The 16649-nt window shown below is 46.4% G+C and overlaps 1 pseudogene; it reads left to right on the top strand.

The window, feature by feature from the left end:
• The first annotated feature begins 3092 nt into the window (after window positions 1-3092).
• The window catches only part of LOC115179267 (patatin-like phospholipase domain-containing protein 4), an 87571-nt pseudogene continuing 74014 nt past the window's right edge, over window positions 3093-16649 (top strand).

The raw sequence follows: 16649 nt of genomic DNA, 5'->3' as shown, positions 1-16649 counted from the left end.
CCTGTTCATTTCTATTGAACCTGTTCATCTCTATTGAACCTGTTCATCTCTATTGAACCTGTTCATCTTTTACCTCTACTGAACCTGTTAATCTCTATTGAACCTGCTCATGCCTATTGAACCTGTTCATCTTTTACCTCTATTGAACCTTCTCATCTCTATTGAACCTGTTAATCTCTATCAAACCTGTTCATCTCTATTGAACCTGTTCATCTTTTACCTCTATTGAACCTGCTCATCCTTTATCTCTATTGAACCTGTTAATCTATATTGAATTTGTTCATCTCTATTGAACCTGTTTATCTCTATTGAACCTGTTCATCATCTACCTCTATAGAACCTGTTCATCTCTATTGAACATGCTCATCTCTATTGAACTTGTTCATCTCTTTTGAATCTGTTCATCTCTATTGAACCTGTTCATCGTCTACCTCTATTGAACCTGTTCATCTCTATTGAACCTGTTCATCTCTATTGAACCTGTTCATCTCTATTGAACGTGTTCATCTTTTACCTCTACTGAACCTGTTAATCTCTATTGAACCTGCTCATGCCTATTGAACCTGTTCATCTTTTACCTCTATTGAACCTTCTCATCTCTATTGAACCTGTTAATCTCTATCGAACCTGTTCATCTCTATTGAACCTGTTCATATCTATTGAACCTGTTCATCTTTTACCTCTATTGAACCTACTCATCCTTTATCTCTATTGAACCTGCTTATCTCTATTGAACGTGTTAATCTATATTGAATTTGTTCATCTCTATTGAACCTGTTTATCTCTATTGAACCTGTTCATCATCTACCTCTATAGAACCTGTTCATCTCTATTGAACATGCTCATCTCTATTGAACCTGTTCATCTCTTTTGAACCTGTTCATCGTCTACCTCTATTGAACCTGTTCCTCTCTATTGAACCTGTTAATCTCTATTGAACCTGTTAATCTCTATTGAACCTGTTCATCTTTTACCACTATTGAAACTATTCATACCAGAAACAACTCTGTAATAACTTAATAAAGTACATTTGGTACATACTGCACTGTGTACTCCAATCATCTACTGTATCATGCATTTGTTAGGGTATGGATATTTATTCAAGGTTATTATTGGTTTTGAATGAACGAAGCAAATCAGCTTTTAAAATGAAATAAACATAATTAGATTTTTCTGAGCACAGTTCCCCATTCATTTTGCATGTCAAGCAATTGCAACAACCCCAGATGCTCAAGGCTCAAATAAATTCCAAATCATATTTTATTGGTCACATACACATGGTTAGCAGATGTTAATGTGAGTGTAGCGAAATGCTTGTGCTTCTAGTTCTGACAGTGCAGTAATATCTAACAAGTAATCTAACAATTCCAGAACAACTACCTAATACACACAAATCTAAAGGGATGGAATAAGAATATGTACATATAAATATAAGGATGAGCGATGGCCGAGCGGCATAGGAAAGATGCAATAGATTGTATAAGATACAGTATGTACATATGAGATGAGTAATGTAAGATATGTAAACATTATTAAAGTGGCATCATTTAGAGTGACTAGCGATCCATTTATTAAAGTTGCCAGTGAATTGAGTCTGTATGTAGGCAGCAGCCTCTCTGAATTACTGATTGCTGTTTAACAGTCTGATGGCCTTGAGATAGAAGCTGTTTTTCAGTCTCTCTGTCCCAGCTTTGATGCATCTGTACTAACCTCTCATTCTGGATGGTAGCGGGGTGAACAGGCAGTGGCTCGGGTGGTTGTTGTCCTTGATGATCTTTTTGGCCTTCCTGTGACATCGGGTGCTGTAGGTGTCCTGGTGGGCAGGTAGTTTGCCCCCGGTGATGCGTGTGCAGACCGCACTACCCTCTGGAGAGCCTTGTGGTTGAGGGCGGTGCAGTTGCCGTACCAGGCAGTGATACAGCCCGACAGGATGCTCTCAATTGTGCATCTGTAAAAGTTTGTCAGGGTTTTAGGTGACAAGCTAAATTTCTCCTGAGGTTGAAGAGGCACTATTGCACCGTCTTCACCACACTATCTGTGTGGGTGGACTATTTCAGTTTGTCTGTGATGTGTACGCCGAGGAACTTAAAACTTTCCACCTTCTCCACTACTGTCCCATGGATGTGGATAAGGGGGTGCTCCCTCTGCTGTTTCCTGAAGTCTTCGAAGTCTGACCAGGAGGCCGCTCCGTCTACCTCTTCTGGGGCGATGTTGTTTTGGGTCGGCCTCTGGGATTAGAGGCCTGGCCCTAGCGGCCATATGAGACCTGGCCCTAGCGGTCATATGAGGCCTGGCCCTAGCGGTCATATGAGGCCTGGCCCTAGCGGTCATATGAGGCCTGGCCCTAGCGGTCATATGAGGCCTGGCCTTAGCAGCCATATGAAGCCTGGCCTTAGCAGCCATATGAGGCCTGGCCCTAGCGGCCATGTAAGACCTGGCCCTAGCGGCCATGTGAGGCCTGGCCCTAGTGGCCATGTGAGGCCTGACCCTAGCGGCCATGAGACCTAGCCCTAGCGGCCATGTGAGACCTGGCCCTAGCGGCCATGTGAGGCCTGGCCTTAGCAGCCATATGAAACCTATCCCTAGCAGCCATATGAGGCTTGGACTTAGCAGCCATATGAGACCTAGCCCTAGCAGTCATATGAGGCCTGGCCTTAGCAGCCATATGAGGCCTGGCCCTAGCGGCCATGTGAGGCCTGGCCCTAGCAGCCATATGAGACCTAGCGGCCATGTGAAGCCTGGCCCTAGCAGCCATATGAGGCCTGGCCCTAGCAGCCATATGAGACCTAGCGGCCATGTGAGGCCTGGCCCCAGCAGCCATATGAGGCCTGGCCCCATTAGCCATATGAGGCATGGCACCAGCAGCCATATGTGGCATGACCCCAGCATCCTTATGAGGCATGGCCCCAGCAGCCTTATGAGGCATGGCCCCAGCAGTCTTATGAGGCATGGCCCCAGCAGCCTTATGAGGCATGGCCCCAGCAGCCTTATGAGGCATGGCCCCAGCAGTCTTATGAGGCATGGCCCCAGCAGTCTTATGAGGCATGGCCCCAGCAGCCATATGAGGCCTGGCCCTAGCAGCCATATGAGGCATGGCCCCAAGCAGACGGAATCTCTTATTAGGAGGGCAGGACGAGCCCCCGGCCCAGTCTGCTGTTGGTGTGTTCAGCAGGGTGCCCTACAGAAGAGCCATATAGACTGGGGGATCTCCCACACACACACACACACACACACACACTAATGTGTGCCCTCTAGTGATGCCCTCTTACCAGTCAGGAATAACTGGGGATCCTTCATTTGCTCCTTCAGGTTTTAAGAAGCGTTTAGGCAGCTGTTTTGGGGAAATAGGAAACATTGGGAAACTCCCACTGCAGGTGAACAGCATAGCATTCTGCTGTTGTAAGATGCTGAATCTGTTGAACGATGGGGCTTCACATCTGAATATTATGGTTCCTTCAGAGTTTAACGACCCCCTTCCCTCTCACAATCACTCTGGATTGGGAGGTGATATGATTGAAAAATGATTATTGTAATGCTTGAAAATTGGTTACTGTAATGGCTTAAAAATGGTTTACTGTAAAATGTTTGTTTTATTAAAAGATGGAGGGAATCCATCTGGAGAAATGACGTATTCATCCTCTATCTTCTAGTCTCCCAGGGATCAGAAGGCAGTCAGTTAGGGAGGGTTTCCTTGATGTCTGCTCTGCTCACAGCTACAGGGTCGGTGGCCAATCCCCCGACAGCTACTCTCCTGCTCCCTAACTGAGGAGGAACAGCTAACCATACGCTCCTAGAGTCTCCCCATCTGTAGTTAAGACAGAGGGGTATCTACTTGGGCGGCGTTACTGTAATAAAGTATGGGCTAACTTAATACCCATTTCCCAGTGTCTCTGTACAGTCAGATCTTACTAAGATCATAATGCACTCTCAATAAAAAAGGTAGTGAATTGTACCCAATAACATCACACCTTACCCTATAACAAACACTTGTTCCTGTAGGGGTACCCTATAAAGTAGTCCATTGTACCATTACTTATAGGTACCCTTGCAGTTGGAACCTTAAAAGAGCCAAAAGATGTTTTGCCTTTTTCGGTTACTGTCACGTCCTGGCCAGTATAAAGGTTAATTGGTATTGTAGTTCGGTCAGGATGTGGCAGAGGGTATTCGTTTTATGTGGTTCGGGGTGGTGTGTTTGTTGACGAGGCATTTGATTTAAGTATTCCGGGGTTTTGGGGCACTGTTTGGTTTTCATGTATTCTATGTTTAGTCTAGTGTGTGTGGTTCTATGTTGAGTTAATTGGGGTTGGACTTCCAATTGAAGGCAGCTGTTTGGTGTTGCCTTTGACTGGAAGTCCTATATTAGTTGGGTGTGTTTGTCTTGTATTTTGTGGGAGATTGTTCCATGTTTAGTGTGTGTCAACATTACAGGACTGTCAGTTAATCGGTCGTTCTCTTTTGTTATTTTGGCGTTCATTTTGGAGTGAATAAATCTCAAGATGAGCTTACTCATACCTGCTGCGTTTTGGTCCTCCTTCACCGACGTAAACTGTGACAGAATCTCCCACCACCAAAGGACCAAGCAGCAGAGGAAGGAGCAGAGGGAATTTGGATTGGATACATGGAGGAAATGGAGCAAAGACCGGGAATGCTACCGAGGAACACGACTGGCGATTAAACCCGAGAGGCAACCTCAAGAATTTTTTTGGGGGGGCATATGGGTAGTTTGGCGGGGCAAGTTTGGCGCCCCAGGCCAAATCCCCGGACTGTTTCTCGGAGGCCAGTTAATGGACAGGTCTTATGCTTCGGGGTAATGGGTGTTATGGCGAGGCCAAGTGTTTTTAGGCCAGTACGCGCTATACCAGCGCCCCGCAGTTACCAGGGGGTAGTAGGCATTCAGCCAGAAAGGGCGATGCCAGGTTTAAGCTCGAGACCGCCAGTAAGCCTCCATGGTCCTATATATCCTGTTCCCGCTCCACGCACTAGCCTAGAGGTGCGTGTTCCCAAGCTGGCATATCCGGTACCAGCACCACGCACCAGGATTATAGTGCGTCAACCCGCCAGTCAACAGTCACCAGATCTGCCCGCCAGTCAACAGTCACCAGATCTGCCCGCCAGTCAACAGTCACCAGATCTGCCCGCCAGTCAACAGTCGTCAGTGCTGCCCGCCAGTCAACAGTCACCAGATCTGCCCGCCAGTCAACAGTCGCCAGAGAGGCCAGACTGCCCTGAACTGCCGGAGTGGCCAGACTGCGCTGAACTGCCGGAGTGGCCAGACTGCGCTGAACTGCCGGAGTGGCCAGACTGCGCTGAACTGCCGGAGTGGCCAGACTGCGCTGAACTGCCCCGAGTGGCCAGACTGCGCTGAACTGCCCCGAGTGGCCAGACTGCGCTGAACTGCCCCGAGTGGCCAGACTGCCCGGACTGTCCCAAGTTGCCAGACTGCCCAGACTGTCCCGAGTTGCCAGACTGCCCAGACTGTCCCGAGTAGCCAGACTGCCCAGACTGCCCCGAGCGGCCAGACTGCCCAGACTGCCCCGAGCGGCCAGACTGGTCAGACTGCCCCGAGCGGCCAGACTGGTCAGACTGCCTGGAAAGGCCAGAACCGGAGCCACCTCCTGATATAGGTGGGTTGGGGAGGGGGGGGGTGTAGCACAGTGCCGTCGTTGACGGCAGCCACCCTCCCTTCCCTTCCTTTAGTAAGGGGGAATTTTTTGTTGTTGTTGTTTGGGGTTGTTGTTTTTTTGTTTTTAAGGTGCTTCCGGGGTTAGCACCTTTAAGGGGGGGGTACTGTCACGTCCTGGCCAGTATAAAGGTTAATTGGTATTGTAGTTTGGTCAGGACGTGGCAGAGGGTATTCGTTTTATGTGGTTCGGGGTGGTGTGTTTGTTGACGGGGCATTTGATTTAAGTATTCCGTGGTTTTTGGGCACTGTTTGGTTTTCATGTATTCTATGTTTAGTCTAGTGTGTGGTTCTATGTTGAGTTAATTGGGGTTGGACTTCCAATTGAAGGCAGCTGTTTGGTGTTGCCTTTGATTGGAAGTCCTATATTAGTTGGGTGTGTTTGTCTTGTATTTTGTGGGAGATTGTTTAGTGTGTGTCAACATTACAGGACTGTCAGTTTATCGTTCGTTCTCTTTTGTTATTTTGGCGTTCATTTTGGAGTGAATAAATCTCAAGATGAGCTTACTCATACCTGCTGCTTTTTGGTCCTCCTTCACCGACGTAAACTGTGACAGTGACAAAGCCGTTTGTTCCTTTTAAGTTGCGAAAACATACCCTTTCTCTATACCAAGTCCCTCACATGTACACACCACTTCTGACACCAATGTAACAAATTCAGGGGGTAGCCCCGACCGGGATGCGAACACTTTAACCATTACACCAAGAGGTCTGTACCTCTTGACTAGGTTGCTCAGTGTTGGGTGAAGGTCACTACAATATTTATTACAGCTCTTTCTTGTCACATGCTTCTATGTAAGCCTTTATTAAGACTTCAGAACCGGCAATGGACATACTCAAAATGAACATAACAATAGACCACTGGTACAACACTTCCACTCATGGATAGACAAAAAGCACTGAAGGCCACTCCCCCACTAAGCCATGCCTCCAATGATTGTACCTTTATATTGAAAATATTAGGTACAAAAATGTACCATTACAATACATTATCTACACATGTGGATAATCAGTGTAGATGAATGGGAGGAGACAGGTCAAAGACGGATTTGTAAGCCTTCAGACAATTGAGACATGGATTGTGTGTCACATGGAATGACGCTGGCGAGACGAAGCAGGTACGGGGAGTGAAACATTTAATAAAGAACGGACATGGAACGAGACAGGAACAGCGTCAGCGAACAGGTAACACAAACAAAAGACAATCAATGCAGAAGCGGGGAACAGAGCTGGGGAACTGACAAATATAGGGGAGGTAATAACAGGCGATGAGTGAGTCCAGGTGAGTCCAATATCGCTGATGTGCGTGACGAGGGGAGGCAGGTGTGCGTAATGGATGATAGGAGTGTGTGATGCAGGGCAGCCTGGCGCCCTCAAGCGCCAGGGGGGGAAGAGTGGGAGCAGACGTGACACTGTGTATGTGTGCCATTCAGAGGGTGAATGGGAAAGACTAAATATTGATGTGCCTTTGAACAGGGTATGGTAGTGGGTGCCAGGTGAACCAGTTTGAGTGTGTCAAGAACTGCAACTGTCACACCCTGATCTGTTTCACCTGTCCTTGTGCTTGTCTCCACCCCCTCCAGGTGTCACCCATCTTCCCCATTATCCGCTGGGTATTAAAACCTGTGTTTTCTGTCTATCTATGCCAATTCGTCAACCAGTGTGTTTTTCCCGTGCTCCTGCCTTTTCTATTTTCTTTTGCTAGTCCTTCCGGTTTTGACCCTTGCCTGTTTTCTGGACTCTGTACCCGCCTGCCTGACCATTCTGCCTGCCCTGACCTCGAGCCTGCCTGCCACACTGTACCTCCTGGACTCTGAACTGGTTTTGACCTTTTGCCTGTCCACGACCATTCTCTTGCCTGCCCCTTTTGGATTATTAATAAATATCAAAGACTCAAACCATCTGCCTCCCGTCTCTGCATCTGGGTCTCGCCTTGTGCCCTTATAGCAACGCTGCTGGGTTTTTCACGCAACAGTTTCCCGTGTGTATCAAGAATGGACCACCACCCAAAGGATATCCAGCCAACTTGACACAACTATGGGAAGCATTGGAGTCAACGAGTCATCCCTGTGTAAGGCTTCCGACACCTTGTATAGTCCACGCCTCGACGAATTGAGGCTGTTCTGAGGGCAAAAGGGGGTGCGACTCAATATTAGGAAGCTGTTCCTAATGTTTTGTACACTGAGTGTATACTTCCTTCCCCCTGTCATTAATTAGGCTATTTCATTGAAACTGCAGGAAGTTAATATTGAATAAATTCTCATAATCAAAATAAAAAAGAAACATCACACCTTATCCTTTTCCTGATTCATTATTGCTCACTTTTTACAATTTTATTTGTCAGAGAATCCTGTTGCATTGCTATGGGATTGAAATAAACATAAACCTTGGAACAGTTTGGTAAGCATTGGTAAGTCTCTTACCAAGCTAAATATTCAAATCATCATAGACTCTAATGACAGAAATAAGTTATCATGCGAATAGGAAACAAACAGGATACACTGCAGCCAGCCATAATCAAGGCTCGGAGTCCTCTTGAATACTCATATGCACATCTAATTATAAGTATCATAATAAATGGGGTGATTATAATAATGAACCGTAATTAAAATTAGCGATAAGTACGCTTTAACCGGAATCAAGTTGTAGAACAGTTTTTGAAAGTGCTCTCCTTATCCATAGTATTGAGTGCTTAACCAAGTAGACAAAAGTCACATGTTTACAGTATTGTGCTTGAGAAATCCTTGTAACACTAGGTCAAGTCAAACTTAATAACACTGTAAATAAAAATCTGTTTTCAGGGTATTTTACTGGATAAGTTATAAACAAAATACAGGAACAAAAATGTCAGTTTAGCGATGGCCAAAGTAAATGGCCTTTTTCAGAGAAAAAGTGAGGCTTGTAATGGTCGTGGAAAATTGTTGCGCCCACTCTCTTTTCCACAGCGCCCGACACGTCAACACATGGGCTTGTTCCAAACAAATATAACAGATTTCTGGGTAAAGCCAGGGTCACTCAGTGAAGGTTATGGCTAATTGGGACTGTTTATCACCACACTCCAGCCAACAGTGACAAGTACATGCTTTTCCCTGTTTCTCATTACCACTATCAGCAATGAGAGCAGAAAGTATGTGGTAATTTACATAGAAACAGAGGACATCCTGTGAATAAGGGAAAAGGTAGAGCAGTTTCCTGGATCCAGTAAATAAAGGACACTGGGTCATGATGGCGTTGTAATAGCGTTGAAATATATATATAGTTTAAATCAGTATTAAACAGTTATAACCCATCACTGGAAATTATGTGATTTTCATTTGTCTATAATGACCAACCTACATCAATGTACATGATTTATGATGTGAGGGTTTAGGCTATAACACAAGCTCATGCATATTGATTTTGATTAAAACCATTGGTTATCTTTATGTGCTAATATACCCATTATAGATATCCATGTGGCCACATTTCATGGGCAATTCATTTTATAAGTAATCGAAGCTCAGGGGATCTTTCCCATCCACCTTCAAACAGAACACATTAGTTCACCTTTATGCTCTCCATAAAATAATGATTTCACCAATGCGTTACCTTGGTAACAAATGATCCGCATTGATCGTTGATGTCTGAAGATGTAATCAAAACAGAAGACCATTGAGCTACTGTGTTTTAACGTCATTGTGCACCGGAAAGACCTCCATATGGACATGTGGATTTAAAGCAGAAACCCCTGTATAGTCTTTCCATTATACACCCTATTTTCTACAAAGAGTACCTGGTGCCACGTTTGATTTAATCACCCAACATTATCTGAACTAATTACGATTTCTCAGCCGCATGCTGTCGCCAAAGGGACCTTGGAATAGAATTACCTTCAGATGGTTATTTGTCCCCCCAGCTATTGGTATTCAGGGTGCAGTCCCATCCTCCCATCCCCTCACCATGTCTGACAAGTCTTATCTTCGGGAGTCGTCCACAGGTGTTCTGACAGTGGAGTGTGATCAAAATGCTATGCAGGGCCTGGGCCAGCCAAATGCTGTTTACTCTGAGAGATTACAGGTTACCCGTCGGTCTCTGAAAGTAAAGCATCCCACATACCTCTACCAACGCTTTGATGTGACATATGGACAGGAGTGGTAAGCCTGTTTTTAAGCAGTAGCTTGACAGAGTTGCATTGGCAGCTAGTTAGCATCACATTCACCACCGCTACCTTCTCTCTCTCTCCCTTTCTCTATTTGACTCTGGCTGGGTTTGTGTATGATGAGTTCAGTTGAAACATTTCAGAGAAAATTACATCTACTTTGGACAGACAGCCTTGTGTAATCTCTGCAGTGGCATTAGTGGTATGAACAAATAAAGAACAGTCCTGCGGACATCAGAGGATGTTATTGACTAGGAAGGAAACTTGTATCAGGATCAAAGTCAACTGCTAATAATGCTAACCCTAACAAAAGCCTGACTGATAGAAGAGGTTTATATCAGGCCCCTCCACAGTTTGGGATTTCGTTTGCACTGCCTTTCCGCTGAAGTTAACAATATAATATCGCACATAATGTGTTGAATTGAACATTTTGTTAGACGATAACCATTAAGAACTGTGGCAATTTAAAATGACGGAAAGTCTCTGGGTGTCATTCATCTCTCCTGTTGTTTGATTCTGGGTGAATGCTTAAGGCTTTCACTTGAGATCTAATTTGTATTTTCAGATGTTTAACCTGTTGAATGTTTTTTGCAGCAGTACAGCGGGGTGTGCCTACTTTTCTATGACAACACAGTCAGATCACCACATAGCTTTGGGGCGTTGCAAGCTAATCTGTTTTGTTCCTGTTTTGATCAATGAAATAGAAGCATGTCTATTTATAAAACCTCTTGGTCGCATTCCATTTGTCAGGTTTTCAAACACGAGCTGAAATCAGAATTTACTGCTGTTTGATCCAGTAGTCTGTAAATGACTGTAAGGGCTGTCGTGAGAGAGAGTAGACCAAGGTGCAGCGGAGTTAGTGTTCATCATTGAATATTTAATAAAGAAAGAACACTATACAAACAAAACAAGAAAACTGACAGCCAAACAGTCCTGTCAGGTGAAAACACTAACAGAAACAATTACCCACAAAACCGAAAGGCAAAACATGCTCCTTATGTGTGACTCCCAATCAGCAACAACGACCTTCAGCTGTGCCTGATTGGGAGCCACACACGGCCCAAAACATAGAAATACAAAAACATAGAAAAAGGAACATAGAACGCCCACCCAATGTAACACCCTGGCCTAACCAAAATAAAGAACAAAAACCCCTCTCTATGGCCAGGGCGTTACAGTACCCCCCAAGGTGCGGACTCTGGCTGCAAAACCTGACACTGAAGGGGAGGGTCCGGGTGGGCCTTCTTACGGCGGCGGCTCAGGTGCGGGACGTGGCCTCTGTTCCACCCTTGGCGTCGCCCTCTTAGGTGGTGCACCTGGCCGCACCGAAGGTCTGGTGGGCGGCGATGGCTGCGCCCGGCTGGCGGGCAACACTGGTTGCGCCCGGCTGGCAGGCGTCCCTGGCGGCTCCTGCGGCACTGACCCAGGATTCACCAGGCTGAGGAGACATGTAAGAGGCCTGGCCCTAGGCGTAGGCACAGGACTCACCGGGCTGGCGGGCAGCTCTGACTGCTCTGGACAGGCGGGCGGCTCTGGCGGCTCTGGACTGGCGGGCGGCTCTGGCGGCTCCGGACTGGCGGGCGGCTCTGGCGGCTCCGGACTGGCGGGCGGCTCTGGCGGCTCCGGACTGGCGGGCGGCTCTGGCGGCTCCGGACTGGCGGGCGGCTCTGGCGGCTCCGGACTGGCGGGCGGCTCTGGCGGCTCCGGACTGGCGGGCAGCTCTGGCGAGACCCATTGGAGGCCTAGTCCTGGGAGGTGGCACAGGACGGACCAGGATGGGGAGACCCACTGGAGGCCTAGTCCTGGGAGGTGGCACATGACGGACCAGGATGAGGAGACCCACTGGAGACCTGGTCCGTGGAGCAGGCACAGGACTGACCAGGATGGGGAGACCCACTGGAGGCCTAGTCCTGGGAGGTGGCACAGGACGGACCAGGATGGGGAGACCCACTGGAGACCTGGTCTGTGGAGCAGGCACAGGACTGACCAGGATGGGGAGACCCACTAGAGGCCTGGTCCGAGGAGGAGGCACAGGATAAACCGGGCTGTGGGGGAGCACTGGAGTTCTGGTACGGACGCTCTTTACCCACACTCCAGGCTGAATGCCCACTTTGGCCCGGCACGGGCGGAGAGCAGGCATTGGGTGAACTGGACCCTCCCAGCGCTCTGGAGACACAGTGTGCAACGCCGGCGCAGGATAACCTGGACCCAGGAGGCGCACTGGAGACCAGACGCGCTGAGCTGGAACCATCCGCCCTGGCTCGATGCCTGCACTCGCATGGCACTTGCGGGGGGCTGGCATGTAGCGCACCGGGCTTTGAACGCGCACTGGGGACACCGTGTGCTCCACAGTCTTACCAGTACCACGCTGCTTCCGGTAAGCACAATCTCCCCGTGTGCCCCGGCTGCCTCCCGTGTCCGTTGCGCTCCCTTTCCTCATACCAGCGCCTCTCAGCTCTCGCCGCCTCGATCTCCCACTGCGGGCGGCGATAATCCCCAGCTTGAGCCCATGGTCCTTTCCCGTCCAGGATTTCCTCCCAAGTCCACGACTCCAGATAGCTTTTCTCCTGGTGCCTCTCCTTGTGCTGCTCCTTCCTCCGCTGCTTGGTCCGTTGTTGGTGCGTAATTCTGTAAGGGCTGTCATGAGAGAGAGTAGACCAAGGTGCAGCGGAGTTAGTGTTCATCATTGAATATTTAATAAAGAAAGAACACTATACAAACAAAACAAGAAAACTGACAGCCAAACAGTCCTGTCAGGTGAAAACACTAACAGAAACAATTACCCACAAAACCCAAAGGCAAAACATGCTCCTTATGTGTGACTCCCAATCAGCAACAACGACCTTCAGCTGTGACTGATTGGGAGCCACACACACGGCCCAAAACAAAGAAATACAAAAACATAGAAAAAGGAACATAGAACGCCCACCCAATGTAACACCCTGGCCTAACCAAAATAAAGAACAAAAACCCCTCTCTATGGCCAGGGCGTTACAATGACTCACAAAAATAGAAAGACAGCCCTTAGCATGACACCTCAGAATAAATGAAGACATGGAATTATTCAGCTTCTCTGGTCTGTTTTGATACAAATGATTAATAGCTGCTTATGTTTAACTAATTTATCGCCTGGAGATGTCACCAGGCAAGTCAAAACTGCATTCGACCAAAAGAGACTTACATTTCAGGCAGTCTTTTCAAACAGCTCTTACACTTAAAGAGCATTATTATAATTTTCACAATTTCACAGTATTATTCCAACCTTTTAACTGCACTGCTTGAGCAACAAGTCACGCAAGTTGTAGAACACAGCAGCAGGCCAGTGGCTGGTGCCTCCTTTCACAGAGTACAGCCGTGCCATCTGATCCAAAACATCCACACTAACCTATGGAACAGAATAGAGTAGAAAACATAAGGATTATTTTCCCATAGGAAAAACAACACCCGTTATACAGAAGAGCATAACACATTGCATAAGTTGATCAATATATGACGATGCATATTATGTAATATTGGCATACCTTTGGTTGTAATGCATAACAGTATCCGGTTTTCTCTTTATTGTGTCCCCGTTGATGGCAACTGACGGACACATGGGGCTCATCACAGAAACGTTCTTTCTTGCCTTGCATTGGTATAGTGTGAGTGTTGTCTTGTCATTCTTCAGCACCATTGTGGAGTACAACGGCGGTGCAGGTGCCTTATTTTGCACAGAGGGAGCTCCCATCTTAATTTGTTCATGGTGCCGACCTGGATTGTTTTAATTGCAAGCAACTTGTTCGGGAATGCCAGTGAAGTAAAGAAATTGTCCACGGTGACATTTCTCCCCTGCCCACGTAAGTTTCCACAAGCCTCATCTCCTCCGACACTCGCACACATGCTGCCTGATGTGGATATTTTCCAAAATGGTGCCTTCCCTTCCTTTCTCCTGTCTCAGCGTTTCATGTGTTGGTGGCACAGGCACCTGCTCAGTGCGTACCATTCTGGCTTTTTTTGTGCTTAGGCCTCATAGGTGTAGGTTCAGGCTGAGGCTCAGAATTAGAAGACGAATCATCAGAGATGTTATGATTAAATTCTCTGCCACCATCTGAGTCGTTTTCATTCAGATCTTGTAGCAGCGCTAACGCAGCATGTGCATCCATTAGTCTTCTTGCCATTGTAAATTACGCACGCTCTCACTGTGTACTACAAATAGGCCAGAGAAGACTGATAAGATTGCTTGGATTTGGAGGACAGATATAGGGTACTTACCCTTTTGGGATTATAATTAGAATATACCAATACAATAAAATGGCCTGCCCAGTTCATCACTCACAATTGGTGATTACATAATTATGCTTTATACTGTACGTTCCCACTCGCTCATCAACTCACTCATTGTTCCCCTTTCTCCCGCCTCGTACTTTACTTCATTTATTTAATCTGTTGTTATATGTGACCAGCAGCAACATTTGAAATTGTGATATTTTTACATTGGATAAAAGTAGAGATTAATTGCTTGAAAATTGCATATCCTACACTGCAGTCGAGTAGTCAATGAATAGCATTCTCACGTACGTGTTCCTTTTGTCAAGGTGTGAAAGGGCAGTGTGGAGTGCAATAGAGATTACATCATCTGTGGATCTGTTGGGGCAGTATGCAAATTGGAGTGGGTCTAGGGTTTCTGGGATAATGGTGCTGAATTGAACCATGACCAGCCTTTCAAAGCACTTCATGGCTACAGACGTGAGTGCTACGGGTCGGTAGTCATTTAGGCAGGTTACCTTCGTGTTCTAGGGCACAGGGACTATGGTGGTCTGCTTGAAATATGTTGGTATTACAGACTCAGACAGGGAGAGGTTGAAAATGTCAAGACACTCCACTTTCCGCATGCTTGGAGTACACTGCCTGGTAATCTGCCTGGCCTTGCGGCTTTGTGAATGTTGACCTGTTTGAAGGTCTTACTCACATCGGCTGCAGAGAGTGTGATCACACAGTCGTCCGGAACAGCTGATGCTCTCATGCATGTTTAAGTGTTATTTGCCTTGAAGTGATTTAGCTCATCTGGTAGGCTCGTGTCACTAGGCAGCTCTCTGCTCTGCTTCCCTTTGTTGTCTGTAATAGTTTGCAAGCCCTGCCACATCCGACGAGCGTCGGAGATGGTGTACTGGTGTAGTACGATTTGATCTTAGTCCTGTATTGACGCTTTGCCTGTTTCATGGTTCGGAGGGTAAAGAGGGATTTCTTATAAGCTTCAGGGTTAGAGTCCTGCTCCTTGAAAGCGGCAGCTCTACCCTTCAGCTCAGTGTGGATGTTGCCTGTAATCCATGGCTTCTGGTTGGGGTATGTACGTACAATTCTATTGCATTCTATTATAACAATGGAAACTGGGTAGTGAATCAGTAGTTTTCCTCTTGTCATGTCAGTCATTGCGGACCTTGGATAGCCCCAAAAATGTCCAGCTGATCAAATAGCTCATGTCCGCTAACATTCTTTAGCTAGGGTTTTCAGCCCATTGATTTTGTTGTAATATTTGAATGACTCAGGTATCACATGATCACACATACGACATGACAAAATTATGGAATTGCAGGTAATTTGCTACAAAACTGCAACAATTGATCTGGAGATGGATCTGGAGATCTGGGGGTGGAGATGTTCCTCAATGATGAAAGTGGGGCATGAATGAAAAAGTTTGGGAAGCACCGGTGTTATGTGCACTCTTAGAAAAAAAGGTTCCAAAAGGTTTCCCTCGGCTGTCCCCATAGGAGAACCCTTTTTAGTTCCAGGTTGAACTCTTTTGGGTTCAATGTAGAACCCTATGGGGAAAGGGTTCTACATGGAACCAAAAAGGGTTCTTCAAAGGGTTATCCTATGATGAAAGTCAGAGAACCCTTTAAGGTCCTAGATAGCTCCGTTTTTTCTAAGAGTGTAGAGTGGTGTGCGAGTGCATGGGCTAATGCATTTACTCATGGAATGAAGTGTATCTGTATTTTTTTTTAGATACACAAAGAAGGTCGGGAAATACTTTGTTTAGTTTAGAAGCAGGACAAATATATTAATATTTAGCTGGGGTCAGAGAGCTCACAACTGAATTAGTTGTCTGGTGATGTGTTGCTTTCTAATGTGATTCAGAAGGAGGAGGTGGAGGTCTGCTGGCTGAGGATTAAGGATGCACACTTGTATAGAAATGCATTATGGAGACTTTCTCAATCGAACAAAACCACCCCCTTCTTGATTATTGACAAAATGATTCATTCATATATAATTCTACTATTCAGCAACTTTTGCAACCTACTGCAATTGTGACAGTAGCGAATGAAGGCAAAACCTGGGGGAAAGAAAACGTTCAAAAACACTACAAATAAGGGGTGGGGGGAAAAAGTGTCAGGGAGTCATTCTGCTTATATGCCTGGTGCAGGATGATAGTGCAGTACAATAACAGCCCATTGAGCAGTGGAGCCCCAGAGAGAGGGGCTGCCAAACCAACAGCTCTCCTAAAGCATGAATTCAGCTGAGTAGGGAGTGACCGAGGAGATTGTAACCTACTAAAATGTTCATGCTCAAAATTACACCGCCAGTTGTTTACTGCGAGTACAGAGCATATGGCGTTATGACATTATGGCCGGATTCAGTTATGCTGAGTTGTGTTTGCAGGGACAGTTGATGTGATTGCTTTCTAACACAACACAAGAATGTAGGCCTATATTCTTCCTGATGTTTTATTCTCTCTGTGGATCCTTTCGTATCCATATTACGTTTTAATATCATGCTTCTTAGAGAGTTCTCATGCAACTATAATTTGCCAGTCTTGAGGTCAAAGAAATATGAGATAGAACATTATTTAAAGCC

The sequence above is a fragment of the Salmo trutta genome, chromosome 39 (genome assembly GCF_901001165.1).
Source record: "Salmo trutta chromosome 39, fSalTru1.1, whole genome shotgun sequence".
In the NCBI taxonomy this organism is placed as follows: Eukaryota; Metazoa; Chordata; class Actinopteri; order Salmoniformes; family Salmonidae; genus Salmo; species Salmo trutta.
The sequence above is the reverse complement of the archived record's forward strand: the minus strand, read 5'-3'. Positions and strand labels throughout refer to the sequence as shown.